The 16,585-nt window shown below is 34.7% G+C and overlaps 1 long non-coding RNA gene across 5 annotated transcripts in view; it reads right to left on the bottom strand.

Moving 5' to 3' along the window:
* Positions 1-16,585, bottom strand: part of LOC308488727 — a 521,148-nt gene that overhangs the window by 139,934 nt on the left and 364,629 nt on the right. The gene's annotated exons all lie outside the window — the stretch shown is intronic.

Genomic DNA, 16,585 nt, shown 5'->3' with positions numbered 1-16,585 from the left:
TACTTCCAAAAATCACAAACATCCTCCTTCCAACCACAGCAAAGACAAGCTTTCTATGAGCTTCCTGGTGGGATGTACATGAGACCATTTATGAATGAGTCTTGTTAAAACACACACACACAATGCATGAACCTGAAAGAAATACTTCAGTCTAGCTCTCTGTTTCCTGGAAGTATCAGCAGAGAAACACATGGCTAATGGCACTACAAGGATGCAATCAGCAAAATCCAGAATGAGAAAGACACGAAAAGACAACTGACTCAGTTTCATCGAAATAAATTGCAAAGAACTGAAAGAAGAGGAAACCTATAGCTTGAAAGGGACTGTAGGAATACTCATATGTCAACCAAGTATTGTACTCCCACGTGGCCCATATTTGATTCCTCATTTCAGCAAATTAACTAAGAAAAATGACATAAGTAGGAAAATTTATACATTTATGGAAAATTTGATGGTATTGGGGAACTACTGTAAATATTTGTAGGTGTATAAATACTAGTGTGGTTTGAAAAACAGTACTTTACTTTTAGAAATACACACTGGAATATTTATAGATGCAGGGCTATTATATGATGAATGGGTTACTTCAAAATAATCCAGGAAGTTAGGAAAGAGTGAATGAGGGGTTTGGATGAAGCCAGATTGACCATAAATTAATTAACAGTTGAATAGTTGGATATATACCCAAAGGAAAGGAAATGACTATCTTGAAGAGATTCTGCAACCTTATGTTTACTGCAGCATTATCTACAAAGACAAGATATGGAAACAAGTGTCTGTTGACAGATGAATGATCACGAAAATGTGGTATACAGACACACACAATGAAATATTATTCAGTCATAAAAAGGAAGTCAATCCTTCCATTTGTGACAACCGTGCATAAACCTTGAGGGCATTATGTTAAGTGAAATAAGTCTAACTGAGAAAGACAAATACTGTATGATCTTAATCTGTGGAATCTACAAAAAACAAACTCACAGAAACAAATTGTATGTCGGTGGCTGCCAGGGGACTGGAGAGTGGGGGAAATGAGTGATGGTGGTGAAAGGGTACAAAGTGTCAGTTGTAAGATGAATAAGTTCAGAGGATCTGATGGACAGCATGGTGACTGTAGTCAACCATATACAAGGTATACATACTCTCTCATATACCTGACAGTTGCTAAGAAAATAGATCTTAAATATTCTCACCATCCAAAAAAAAGGTAACTACGTAACTAAACTTGTGAGTTGATTGAATGTGTTAAGTAACCTTATTGTGGTAATCATTTCCCAGTATAGTACACTATGTTATATGTAAAATGCAGCTTAATACAACTGGAAAAAGAAAAGATGTCAATTCTCCCCCTCACCCCCACAAAAGAAGTTGAATAGTTGAACCTCTATGTGTGATGACTATAGAGGTTCATTATGTGATTCTCTTTAATTTGTATATATTTGGAATTTTCCATAATAAAAGCTTTTTTTAAAAAAGAGAATGCTGATTATCTAAAATATATTTTCATTAATATTAATATAAACATAAAACCAAAAGAAAATGCAGCAAAAGAAATACGTCTGGAAGAATTCATTGAAACAAAATTCAACCCATTCAGTAATATTTGGGGGTTGAGGGGAATTCTGACCAGGGTTTGGGCTGAAGTAATCTACTGTTAAAATGAGCCTTCTGGAAAGAAGACAGTCAAGAGCATAGTGGGATAATTGCCACAAAACCAATATATTTGAATTATGTGCTAACAGAAGTAGAGAGAAAATGATTAGCTAGAAGGTTAAAAGGAACACTCTACTCTCCTTTCTACCTCATTTCACAGACAAAGCACTAAGTTGTGCCTTTTATAGAAGTACAGAAAACTTTATAGATTGAAAGCAATGGGCAGAAGAGACTAGAGGTACATAACCCAAATAGCACTCTTATAGTATTCAAAACAGCAGATATTAGCTTTTTCTCCTAATATGGGATATTTAGACCTGAGCTGTGTATTAATCTCTTTCAGGGTCCATATATGTATGTATGTATGTATATATGTATGTATGTATGTATATGAATGCATGGATAGATATATATCCACTAATTTATTTCAAACTGATGTCCATTTTGATGTCTGGTTACTCAAACCATTGTTAATATTTGCTTGTTATTTCATTAGTTTGTCCAACTGGGACTGAACTGTAGTTTCTGGCCAAATAATGTAAGGCATCCATGTTTTAATTCAATCTGCGTGTTTGCTTCGAAACTTGAGTGAAACCTTTAGTTTTTTGATGTCCCATCCCTGGTCTTGAACTTCTTGGGGTGTATTTGTTCGGATTATAGTCAAATTGAACCCACTATTCAATCAATAATTGAACTATGCTCCTAAGATACATTCTGTTTAACGTTGAAGGAAAATAACACAACTTGACCCTTGTGAAGTGTTAGGAAGAACTGCAATCAAGTGGAGGCTTCTTTTCTTCTGGTTGAAGTATATTATTGCTATCTTAACCTTGAGCTAGGCAGAGTCATGAATAGCAACATAAAATTATTTTATCTTTGTTACTTCAATGTTAACAGGCTTTATAACACAAAGGCATTAGATTGAAATCTGTAAACATTTAATTTTATTGCTTATAATAAACTAAGAATAGTTACTGTTTCCTGAGTATGTATTTGAACCAGACACCAAGCTAAGCGCTTTGTATCTCACATTACATTTACATACAGTTTCATTATTTTTGGGCATTGCAAAAGATCATCCAGCCAGTTGCTCCCATCAAGATCACCACTCTTTCCTCCAGACTTGGCAATAGCAGTGAACAAAGTTATTGCAGCTTTTAAACATGTATCCTGCTGTGGGTTAGAGCCAGCCTGGACTGATTCTGGGCACTATTATGTTCATCTTTCCCATAGCCATGTTAAGTGACATCATACTGGTAGTATAAAATGGCCATGGTGGGCTAATTTACTACAGAAATTAGTTAATGTCTTTTTTACCCTCAGACAGATAGTTGTCAGACATTTACCAATACGTATCCTTTTGTCATTTTCCTAGAATTTGTCGTTGAGGATCTAACGTGGCCCAGTTACTACTACTGCTGTGACAGTTTAAAGAAATTTGAACAAATAAGAGGAGAAAGAAAAGGAACCGGCCTCAGTAGTGTCCCATCCACTAGACAGTCCCAAATTTATTTTATTTCTTGAAAGAACCAGATAAGAGAGCCATTGTTCTCTTGGCATTATTTTAATAACTTGATGGAAGAAGGAATTGCAGCAAGACTCTACATCAGGGGTCAGCAAACGATGGCTTGTGTGCTAAATGTGGCTAATTTTCTGTTTTTATAACTAATATTTTATTGCAACACAGCCACACCCACTTTTTTAGGTGTTGTCAATGGCTGCATTCACACCTCAACAGAAGTGCTGAGTAGTTGTGACACAGACTCTATGGCCTGCACAGCCAAAGATATTTACTACCTGACCCTTTACAGAAAAAGTGTTCCATGAATGACTAGCTTTGTGATGTGTTTGCTGTATGGATCATGTTTTATTTTGGATTTTATTTATGCAAAGATGAGGTAGAAATAAGCTCAATTTCCTTGTTTTACTTCAATCTGATGAAGAGAGTCACAGAAATATAAGCTATGTCCCTAAAATTTTTTTACACTTTATTTATGTATTTGACATTCAATATTATTTTATATTAATTTCAGGTAGATAGCTATGTCCCTAAATTTTACTGTATCTATTCATGCTATTTGATCACGGAGGGCAAGATTTCATTCATCATGTCACGAACACTCATTACTAGTCTCACATAGGTAGGGATACCCAGACCCTGTATCTGGATCTCTTTATTCAATCATTCATTTATTTATTCATTCAACAAATACTTATTAAAGGTTTCTAGGGTCCAGCCTCCTAGGCTCTAGGTACTAGAGGTATGCTCACGAATAATCAAATCTCCTTCCCTACGAGCTTATATTTTAGTGGGAAAGGCATACACTTGTTTGCTTGTCTAATATCATATCAAGAAGTGATAAGCACTACGAACAAACTTAAAGCAGGAAAAGTGTTGGAGAGTGAATGAGGTGCTCTTTGAGATGTTTAGGGAAAGCATCGCTAAAGAGATGGCATTCGAGCAGAGAGACCAGAATGAAGTAAAGGAGGAGCCCTGCACTCCTGGCAGAGGGACCAGCAAAGCCTAAGGCTCTGCAGCAGGCGTGTGCTTGGCTGGCTGAGGAAAGGCAAGGTGGAGAGTGTAAAGAGGGGAATGGTGATGTCAGCAAGGTTGGCAGGGGCCAGGTCATACTGGGCTTTGTAAGCGCATGAAGGATTTTGTGAGACATGGATAACCACTGGGAAGCTGTGAAGAGGGTGCTGACTTCAAATGACTTGCACTTTACATCAGTGCGCAATCTCCAGTGCATGGTATTCCACAGTGGGTAATAAGAGGGGAGAAGACTGGTTACAAGGCTGTTTCAGAAAAATGCAGGCAAGAGATGACGTGCATGTGTAGGACTTAGGGGTCCTGGGAACCATGTGAAAACAGTTAAAAGGATTTTGGATTAAAAATAATTTTAGACTTCCTAAGTCCTCTTTATAACTGTGCTAATTTAGTTCTTACTACATAGAACAGAGAGTAGGGAAGAATTCATATATTCATTCAACAAACACATTGATTATTAATAAGAGAACAACAGGTGCTATGTACTTGAGATTAGAGGTTAAAAGAAGCTCAATTTAGTGGAAAATAACTGGCAACAACTGGGTTCTTTTCATACTTGTTTTCTCTCTTACTTTATACAAAGTTGCCCAACCTTCATCACAACACCATCCACTAAGCTCTCTGCATCGATGGGACACCTCTGGGCCCTATGGCTGCTTTTACTCAGGACATCTGAGGCTACTGTCATTTAAGATGCTTTTCTTTAGAGTTTGAGAATGGAAGGAATGCATTAAAATAGAATATAGTCTATGTGGTGCACGTGTTCGTACACACACACACACACACACACATATTGTAGTTCCAATGCACAACTGTTGAATCTCTAAGATTTTTCTTTTACAAATTTCCCCTCTTTCTATTGACATAGTTCTGTGATTTCCCAGCCAATTAAGCTATGGGATTTTTTAAATTCACGTTTTCATTATGATAGTCTCAACTCGCTCTGTTCCTTTCTTTTCCTTCCATAGTTAAGGTTTTGGGTGAAATACACTAAAATGTTCACAGATTTCCTTGATCTTTTGTATTGCTTGACATCGAAAGCCATATCCTCTCATATTAACCTTACAGCTCTCTGTGTTGCCATGGGCATTGTGAGATCAATATCTGTTCCAAAAGTTATGCTTCTTTCTTTGTCCTAAACAAAGAGCAGATCTTTGCTGGTTTTCCAAACGAGCAAGATTCAAGCCCTGAGCGAACATTTGGGCATTTCAGTAGACATTGTTCCCTGTAATATGGACCTGCCTGTGACTGCAAAGGAATCTTTTAATGTCAACTAAAATCTAGGGTTTATAAAAAAAAGAAGGAGGGGTGTGAATACACTGGCAGACAGTCCTCGAAGCTGAGAGTAAGTGTAGCAGGCTGATATTCCTGAGAACGGGCTTTTCGAAATTGAAATACTGTGGAATTCAAATTGCAACACACGACAATTTAACATAACTTAAAAATTATTAAAGAAGCGGGGAAATTATAGTTACAATTTGAAGTTCTATATAGTATATGTTATATATAAAATACAGAAGTATATATACCATATTGTTGATATATTTGAATTTTGAAAATGCCCTAAGTGTACAGCCTTGCCCATATTTTCTTTAGTGGTACGATGAAGATAAAAAATAAAATGGGGACTTGGGAATCCTCTCCAAGGTGTGAGTGAGCTGCACTGGACTTCTACCTCACGAGCCAGGCGTAGGAGCATGTCTTGGAGCTTGGGAAGGGTTAAAGTTTTGTCTGTGACACTGAAATTGAGGCCAGCTGTAGGTCATATTCACGTCCCAGTCACAGGAAAATGAACCTGTGAGACAGAACCTAATTATCTGCTAAACCAAAAGCCAGTCTCAGTTCAATAACTTACGACAGAGCTAGCAGCCAGATATAGTGTTACTATGGCAACGCTGGAAAAAACTCCACTGCGGTTGAGAAGGAGGAAGGGAAGGAAACTGTAACCCTAAATGTGCTGTAGCCGTTTGATCTCGGACAAGTGGGTCTGTCTAGAAAACCAGATTATTCTATACATGTCTACCATCGCCTGTTCACTGAAATATCTGCTACAATTCCTGAAAAGAAAAATGCAATCACAGTGTCTTCTGGGCTTAAAAATAACCCACTAGTAAATGGCTAACTAGAAATTAATTTTAAAGAGAAAAACATAAGCTTCCTCTTTCTCCTCCCCCATGCCATCCCCAAATACAGATAAAGCAGGACATGAAGGGTGGGGATTCTTAATACCTCATCATTGTAATGAATGAGTTCTGTGTCCATAAAATTCATTGTTTTCCTCTTATCCCCAAATGAATGCTGCGTTATTTTTGAGAGAAAATTTTGGGAATTAAGCAATATTATTTGCTTTTCTAAAGGGTAGAATGAGAACTGGAGAGTAGGGGAGAAACAATTTTTCTTTGTGAACTCTGTGTACATTTTCAAATGAAATAATTTCTTGGGATATTGAGTGAAGAAGAATCAAACATTAGATGGAGATAAGCTGTGCTAGGTTGGTCATTTTTCTTCTTGCCAGTTAAATTTTGTCATTCTTTCTGGATTTCTGACTTTAGAAGGTGATATGGCTTATGCACATAAAAACTTCAGTAGCCAGGTTCCCATGAATACTGTAAAAACAGCATCTTACTAAAAACATTTGTGGAAGAAACAAGAGCTTACCATACAGCAATATGCACTTAGAGGAGGAATTCAGAAGTGTATTCTCTCACTTTCTCTGTCTCTTCAATCCTTCCCAATGGAGACAAATCGTGCTAAATCTTGTCAGTTATAATTTTTGGATTTCAAGATATTTGACAATTTTGATATGTCATTAATGATGTAGTAAGACACATCTAGCACATAATGTTATTATCACTTGGGCTTGCTATCCAGTTGTAATACCAAATTTGATTTCACATGGATACATATGTATAAATATATAGATATAACAGACGTGTTTCTTATGTATAACTCATAAACACGTTGGGTTTGGAATATGGAGGAAGGAATATGGATATGAATAATATACTTCTCACATGTATGAATAAATTTGCAGTAATGCAAATGAGAAAACATAAAATGGAAAGTAGGTTTCTTCTAACAAAAATATCACTAAGACTGTAGCCTGAAATTTGCCAATTTGCCAATATATTAGAGTCACTTATGATGTATGTGAATTTTCTTTAAGATGTCATTACCTTTTAAAAACATTTTACCCTACCCTATTTTTTCCATATATAGTTATGTAAATATAGAAACGCACAACTTCAAATTCCTTTAAATAGCCATGATTTGTGGAAGGGAGTTTCAAGATTTTAAGAAGGGAGGTGGGAGCATAAGGAACAGAAAAGCAATACTAAAAGGCAGAATGAATTTTCTGCTTAATTTCCAGGTGGGAGTAACCTAACTTCTGCTCTTGACCCTAACTTAATTCAAGTAAATGGAAGCCAGAAAGCATATCCCTTTCTCAGACAGACATTTCTGAGATCTGATTATTAAAAGGGCCCCATTGGTGGCACAAATACCAAGAATACATCATTGGTACACTATTTGGGTTCTGTCACTCTTAATATAAATAAGTTTTTCTCTTAATCTTTCCATTTGCATGAATTAATTAGTTAGAAAAGAAAATGAAGCAATTTTATCAGAAAAGCATCGGAAAGAGCTATTGATTCAAATGCTTTTACATTTTAGCCTTATCACACATGATGAACTTGCAGATATGAGCTTAATAATGAAGCATAGCACCAGATCTAACTGGATTCTCTGTTCCACTTGAATTCCCAGAAAAGATATTAGGAGCACTAAACAAAGAAATAATTACTGTTTTTCTCATGATGTTCTTTTAGTCAATGATTTTGAAGAGATGTGATTTTACATATGTCGTACAGTCTTTCCACAGCATTCCATTACACATTTTCTTTAGCATCATCAATATTTTCTCTATTTTTTGTGGATAGATGTGTGTGTGTGTACACTTTGTTTACTTCTCATTGTAATCGTAATATCCATCCATAAGTAAGAATTGTGTGAAGCATATGTCCCATTCACTATAAAGACATTGATATGTTCAATTAATGTTAAACAAATACGATAAAATAAATTGTAAGTAAGTCTACAAATGAAAATGAAGTTTACAGATTAAAATAGTCTGCTTCCCATATGGAAGGTACTCAGTAGTGTGTTTGTTGACTGAGTGAATAAATAAGTGGGTGTGTCTGCTAAGGAGCAAGGAGAAAAAGCTAAGACTTACTGATTAAACCTCTACCCTTGACTCTAGCTGGTGTTTTGTATCCTCGGAAACTCCACAACATCCTTCACCTTTTTTTCCAGATAACTTCTTGATGCCTCTCAAAGACAAGGAAACATTTCCAGATCTCTCCCATGCCCTGCTGAAGGACTTTCTTAGAGGGAAGGTGATGGGTAGAGGGTTGGAGGGGAAGGGTACTAGTTTAGACTCCCTCTAGCTCTCTCCTGTTGCCATTCCTCTCGGCATCTAGGCTCTAAGTGGGTAAGAATCATAATCCCTCTTGGCCCACATGGCTTCACACTCATCTAACAGAAATGTGTTGTTACCCACTTCCCTTCCCTGGAAGTTGCAACCAAAAGAGCAGAATAGGTAATTCTGCCTTTTGGAATATGGAGGAAGTCTGATAGATTGGATTAGATACTATGAGATAATATTAGATAATATGGAGGAAGTCTTATAGATTGGATAATCCAATCTTATAGATTGGATTGTCTATATCCAATTTTCCCCTCCTTCTTGCACTCTAGGCTCCTTACTGACCACAACCTAGAAAGCTTCATGCTGTCCTCCTATGTGATAGGCAACTACCTCTAGCTCATGTCCTGAATCCTTCTCTACTGCATAGTTAACTTTTATAAATTTGATGATCCACGTCTCTAGCATCAGGTTAGTATTTCTGGCCATACCCTTAAGGAATTAAAAATAAAACCATTTCCTTCTCAAGAGCCTAGTTCTTCCAAATCAGAACAATCTGCTTTGAGCTTACTGTACTCATTGTAAGTTTTAAAAAAGAATCTACCAGGTACTTTAAACCTTCTATTGACTCTGTTCTTGATTGTGTCTACCCTCCCACTACAGCAATTGATGCCACTAATCACCTGAGCACAGCAAAATAAAGCAAAAAGCATAATTTGGAGAAGTAATAACCTTAGTGGAAATTTTCCAGATATTATTCCACTATATACTTGGCTCTATTAATTCTGTCTTTAAATATTTCTCCAATGCCCCCTTGTCTCTCTATTTCTACTGCCTTCACCTTCACTCAGGCCATTATCATCTGTCCCTATTAATATCCCAAGGAAATCATTATACATAATTATATAAAAGTGCATTTGTCTTCCAAATTCTGTTTGTACTGGTATTAAGGAAAAAAGATGGGAAGAAACTCAATTTACACCTGTGAATGAATTCATTAATTACATTATACTCGCTCAATAACATAATGAGCATATGATAAAATTATAATATATGAGAAAGTGTTTGTTTGGTATTTAACAATTAAAAAGCAAATTACAAATAATTCTGAAAATATTAAGTGTATTTATGTGTGAATGAGAGAGAGACTGAGAGGGAGACAGAAACTGGTAGAGAGAGGGAGAGAAGGTTTAAGTGTTTACTATATGATAAAAGGAGTTATTTTCTGAATGATGAGATAAATACATTTTTCTTGGTTTTCTATATTTCTGGAATTTCTAATTTTATAAAATGAATGCTTGTTATCATTGAAAAATAGTTTATTTTGTAAATAAACTGGTTGTCTTTAGAATAATATATAAATGTCTTAAATTGGCTTAAAATGGATTAAGACTAATAGGTTTAGTAACACTGGGCTAGTAGATTTAATTCTTTTTGTAACCTCTAATACTATCATTCCAGTTGCCCCCAGAACTCCAGTATTTTGAGGACATAAACCACTTAAGGAGGACAAGAGTTTGAAATGAGATACATTTTCATAAAAGTATATGGTATAAAGAAATGCCTCCTTGTTTTCAACCAAAATCTGTTACTTAGATTGAAGGTCCAGATAAAATTTTTCTATATTATGACTTTGCTTCATTAATCATCGAATGCTTCAAAATTGTTTATGTTCACTCTGACAGAGATTGCTTGTTTTTCTGCAATATCATTTCTCCCCTTTTTTCTCTGGTCCTTCACTCGCTGAATGACTACCCAGAATAAAGTCTACAGTCCTATGTACCCACTCTCCAAAAGCTTTGTGTGTGTACCAGGTGACTAAGTTACACGTATATTGGAAGGTGTGTATAACAATTACAGACATTTTCTTTAAAAAGAAGTGTAGTGTCCTTATTTTTCTCTTCTTATTACTACTGTTTGAAAGTGAACAACATGGTGGAGCACCAGTGGACATCTTGAGATTACCTGGAAAATGGAAGTCATTCAAAGAGAGAAACAATATAGCAGAATCCTAGGTTCTTGACTTCAAAGAGTTCAACTAGATTTCCGTGAGAATGATTTTCAAAACTATGTAATCACCTTCAAATTTTCCATTACTTGTTTGACATCTATCTCTGGGTGTCACATTCACACGATGAATCCAATGTGGCTGATATCAAAGTTGTATTAACTAAAATAGGAGCCAAGGGGGGGATCTGATGCTGGTTCACAAAAGGATTACCATGATTCTTATTCTTCTAGCGTCAAAAGGTAAAATACATAAATAAATAAAATTTAAAAAGCTATCGCCTTTCTGCCTTGCTACAATTTGTATCCCCATGCAATCTACTCAGTTATTTAATTCTCTTAATTACGCAGTTATGAGATTTCTCACATTTACCTCCTCCTTTTCACATTAACTATCACTAGTGGTTCTTAATTTTGGGGTGGTTTTAGCCTCCACTAAGAATCTTATAACTCATTTAAGGGATATAAAACTGAAAGCAACAAACTAATAAGACAAACAAATAAGCAAAAAAATCATAGACACAGACTACAATTCAGTGGTTATCAAAGGGTTAGTGGAAGATAAAAAGGGTAAAGAGGGTCAAACATAGGGTGACAGAAAGAAATTTGACTTCGGATGGTGAACACACAATATATAGATGATATGTTATAGAATTGTACACTTGAATCTATATAACTTTATAAACCAATGTCACCCCAATAAATTTAATAAAAAAAATTCTAAGGAAGTAGACATTTTTTCACTCTACGGTTTTAAAAGAAACTGTAGTGTTTTCCTAAAGGTAAAAGACATAACAGAGTAGGTTAATTTGTTTTTTTAAACATTCAATGTCAAGCTCCTAAAATATCCTATAAGAATTTTTCACTCGAGTCAAGTGTGGTTATTTCTATGCCACTTGGGTTGAATGGTCAAAAAATCGAGGCAGAGTTTAATGCTTGACCCTCCTAACACAATTAAATACACGCTCTTCCTCATTGATTCTAGAATACTGAACCTTCTTTTTATGTGCAAGAATATAAAAGTAAAAATACCTTTTAGAGGTTTCCAGGCATGAGATCTGCTTGGTTGAAGTTCAAAATCAGTCCATAATTGGCATTATACATGTATATTATTCAATAATCAAAGGTTAACCTAGGTACGTGTGTACACAGCTTGGATTTTTTAAATCACAGCACATTTTACAAAAAGTTTGCAAAACTAAATAGCAGTTGCTGCTACTGCCATGTTTTTAAGCTACCAATACATCATATTTAAAATAAAATCTGGTGTATTGGTGAATTTTTCTTATATAAAATTTTAAAAATCAATTTATCCATATTGAGATTGAAGAAGGAAGTAAGAATATGGTTTAACAGCTAAAAGAAGTGATGATATAACACTCAAATAATCCTCTGATGTTCATGAAAATCCCAAATAAGTTTTAAGAAGACACAAGGAAAGGCTTGGAGTAGTTACCCAAGATTTGTGAAATGAAATTGATTTCCATTCAAATCAGGTCTTTTACTCTTCTCGAAAATGTCAAGGTGTCAGCCTGGGCCATTACAAGACTGTGATTTATAGTTAAGAAAAAGTGATAGTACCAGCTGACTGTCTCGAGCCACGGTACAGCGTCTGGAAAGTCTGCCAATAAGAACCATTGCTTTTCTTAACCAATCAGCAAGGCTCAACTAAAATCCTACTCTTTTTTATTCCATTTTGATAAAGATACGATAAAATACAATCTGGAAGATTCACTCTGTAGGAAATAAACAAGCATTGTGGGAGCAAATAGTTATCATACTTCCACAGACTAAATAACAAATATTATTTATGGCTATCTATGCTTCAGACAGTTAGAAACACATACTCATAGTAGGAGCATAAACAGATGTTCCAAATATGACAACTTATTTTAATATACTGAAAACCATACCATAAATTTGTAATTTAATTAATTAGGAAGAAGAATTGTGATATTAAAATCAATTTTCAAACCCTTTAAATTATATTTACAGCATTGCTCATCTGCATCACACACAAACACACAAATAAAAACCAGCAGAATGTTTTGTATTAGAATCATTGTTCAGAACAAATTAATCTTTTTCTCATCAATAAAGATCCCTTAAATAGTTCTGGATAGTAAAATATTTAAAACTGCCCAGGTCATACCATGAGATATAAAACTAGTAGAAGATAATAGAAAGGAAGAACTCAATTCACAAACCAAAATAAAATATTTTCAAGAATCATTAATATAATGCTCCCTAATATTGGAGGTAAAAGTGGAAAGGATATAAAATTCGCTGTAACAGGACAGCCTAAACATATGGTGGCAGAGGAGAGTCACTAGACATTACAGAATATAATCACCATCCCTTCTTTACCAAACTCCCATTTCTAATAATCCTAAATAATTTTTAAAATGTCACATTCCTAAATGAGTCCCAATGCTGACTTTCCTGATGCATGCATGCATGCCATATAGTAAATGATTATGGAAAAATTAATAAAATGTATTGACTCTTCATGATACTCAAGGTTGAGATTTGCTGCTGCAAATGTTTCATAGTTATAATGTTGTAAAGAGCTTGTTAGGGCTAAATAATATTGCCTATATGAGGATAGACTCCACTAAGTTTACCAAGACAAACATATTTCACAGGAGCCTATATATATAATTATACTGAGTGATTTAGAAACTAGTCGTGGTTGTTTGGATTCCTTTTACATTTTTGCCTGCTTTGGAATTCTTTTAAAGCCTTTGACATTAACCTTGCTAGGTTAACTGTGTTTTGCCTCCCTCCACAGGCTGTCCAACCTGCGAAACTCTCATCTGGACAGAGATGTGTCTGCAAAACAAGACAATCAGAATCTTCTGAGAAATGAAATTGATGTAGGGGTAGAGAGAACCTTTTTATTTTTCCTTCTGGAATCATAAGCTCTAGGAATGATGTGTAATGCATGTCTAGAATTGCCAGTTGCCATTTTTTTCAACACACAGGAAGAAGGTGAGAATGAAGTCAACCACCTGAAAATAAAGTCAACACATTGGAGAGAGAGAGAGAAGAGAGAGAGAGAGAGAGAGAGAGAGAGAGAGAGAGAGAGAGAGAGAGAGAGAGCGCTACTGAGAAGAGGATAAAGATAAGGATAAGGATAGGGGGAGGGGAAGGGAAAGGGGCACAAGAGAGGACCAGGGAGGAAGAAGAGAGGAGGAGAAGCAAGAGAATAAGAAAAGGAGGAAAGGGATGAGGTGAAGGAAGAGGAGAAGGAGGAGATGATGATACACATACAGCTTCCTGTTTTTCTTAAACTAGTTTGATCTGGGTTTTGATCTTTTGCTACTGAAAGAGTAATTAATGTAATGATTTAAACAAAGGCTATCCTTTCCTACCCCTTTAACTCAAAATATCCCGTGTGATGGAAAAATATCCAACTATCTTATGACATACTAATTTTTTACATGTAAGAAACTTTAAAATCATCTTCTTCCCCATTCTTATTTCATAAATCAGCTGTAAATTGGGAAAGTAAAAAGGATAAAGGGTCAGTTTTATAAGATAACTAGTGGTAGAAATGTTGTTAGAATTCTAGTGTTCTACCTTTTACTTCACTTGTCAAGTTCAATGGTGGCGTTTATGATGCAAGTCTAAAAATCCAAGTTTACTCTGCATATTTTGTTAATTCCCAGAGAATAGCACAATTAGAATATTTTGGACCTTTGACAAATTAATGTTAATTCCCACTTCATGAAACTTTGCATGATTAATACCATTATATTCAACCTAACTTAAAAAAAAATATGGTTTCTTTTTTTTGAGGGATAGAAATCATATATATATATATATATATATATATATATATATATATATATATATATACTGCATTTTGTTTAATTATTCTGGAAATGCCAGTTTTATAAACTATAATTATTAATATTCCTAGTCAATCTACGGTTTTTAAAAACTATTATATAGTATAGGGAATAATATGAAGAGAATCTAGGCACTGCAAAATTCTAACAATACCCCACCCATGTCTTATCCAAAACAACTCAAAGCATTTTGGTAGGTTATCTGAGCTACAACTAGAAAATAAGACAAACCACATAGAATGTTTATCTGTAAAATATAAAACAGAATAAAACTGCTAAATTACAGGCTTTATAAAATGCTAAAGCCCACTAAAAGGACAAAATATGTTGGACAAAGGAAAGATATCTTTTGTGGATCACAAGCTGTTTGACAGCATAATTTCTCTTTTTCTTTCCTAAAGTCTACACTCCAGAAGTATTTGATAAAGATATTTAGAGTATATGATTTTTGAGTGCCCAGGAGCTGGAATGATTTCCTACTGTGGTCTGCCTTTCACCCTATAGGACCGTCTATATCCAGTAAATTTTAGTGATGAAAAAAATAATATGTTTAACAAAGGCAAATGCTAAGACCTAAACAGTAATAAATAAGCTAATATTCATTGAAAGTTTTCTTGGTGCTAGGAACTGGGCTAAGGAATTTACTTGGATTATTTCACTGATCAACCATAAAGTATACTGAAGTCCTTGGTATTAAAATGTCATTAAGATTTTTAAGCCAATATAAATCAATTCAGTTGTTTGGTAATTGATGATTCAGGCTATGTTTTTATAGTGCATTAAATTAAATTATCATTAAATATTTAATATCTATAACTAATATTCATACATCTGACATTTCATTTTAAAATCAATCAAATTTTGCTAAGTGATCAAGTCTTAAATGGCCATAGGGGTTCCATGTGTTGATACAGCCTTAATTCACTGAGTTTTTTTTATGCTGGATATACATTTGTGAATGAATGCATGAAATATTGTATCAACAGCTTATTTTGAGTTGATAAATTATATTTATGTACTGATGAAGATCTCTCCACAATGACAATAAAGATGTGTCATAGAGAGTTCAAGCTTCCATCATCTTTACAATTTGTAATCTCTGAGATAAAGAATGATAATTTTTTTCCAATATCTGTATTGATTCTAAAAGATACTAGGAAAAACTCTGCTAAAAATTTCATCCCTGAGTCAAGTCTGTACTGGCCTTTAAATGAACCTTATAAGCTGTTCTTTACCTCGACATTAGGCCTAATAAGATATATATTCTTATAGATGTGGGTACTCCTTATAGAAGCATGTTTTATAGATAAATAAAAGCTAAAGAGCTCTTTGTAAGCTAGTAAGTAAGAGATAAGGTAGAAATCATTTTTTTTTTAATCTCTCAAATTTAGCATTGCCTAGTCCTATCATTTATCAGCAGTTTGCTCTTTCAGAATTAGTTCCTTGCATTTATTCAAAACATAAATCATTGACTTGAATGGAAGGAAATGAACTAGAAAGAACATACAAGTCGAATATCTTTATTCCAAAGTAGGATTATGATATACCTAATTGCTGAAAAATACATCATCTCTTTGTCGTGTGTGTATATTTGGATGAGTTTAGTCAATGCACTAAGTGGCCCTCACTGAAACACACCCTATGGAAAAAAAAAGCATTTTCTTTAAACATAAGGTATAATTCCTCTGAGATTCTGTTAATCATTTTCCCTTTCTAATTGAAAAAATCACCACAGAAATTAGAGTACGAATTTCATTATTCTAGAAAGAACCTTAAAAGTTGACATGTCTTTGAACAATTGTTTCAGAAATCCTTTTTTAAGTACATTTTCATTTTCTGGCATGGCTTGAATTGAATTCTAAACTTTCTGCTGCTTGTCCTCTAAGCCCCTCTGGTGAATTTAAATAGGCTTCCTTATATATTTAGTACATTCAAGAATTCTTTGTCGCAGTGCCTACTCTGCTTTATTATTAGAAGGCTGTCTCGGAAGTCCAGCAGCCAGTTTGTTTTCTGCCATTAATAAAGAGTCTACTTTTTTCCCCCACTTCTTTGAAGAAGTTGAAAAGGCTCCATGTTGGGTGGAGGGGGGCCAGGAAAAGA

The sequence above is a fragment of the Rhinolophus hipposideros genome (genome assembly GCF_964194185.1).
Source record: "Rhinolophus hipposideros genome assembly, chromosome: 2".
NCBI lineage: Eukaryota > Metazoa > Chordata > Mammalia > Chiroptera > Rhinolophidae > Rhinolophus > Rhinolophus hipposideros.
The sequence above is the reverse complement of the archived record's forward strand: the minus strand, read 5'-3'. Positions and strand labels throughout refer to the sequence as shown.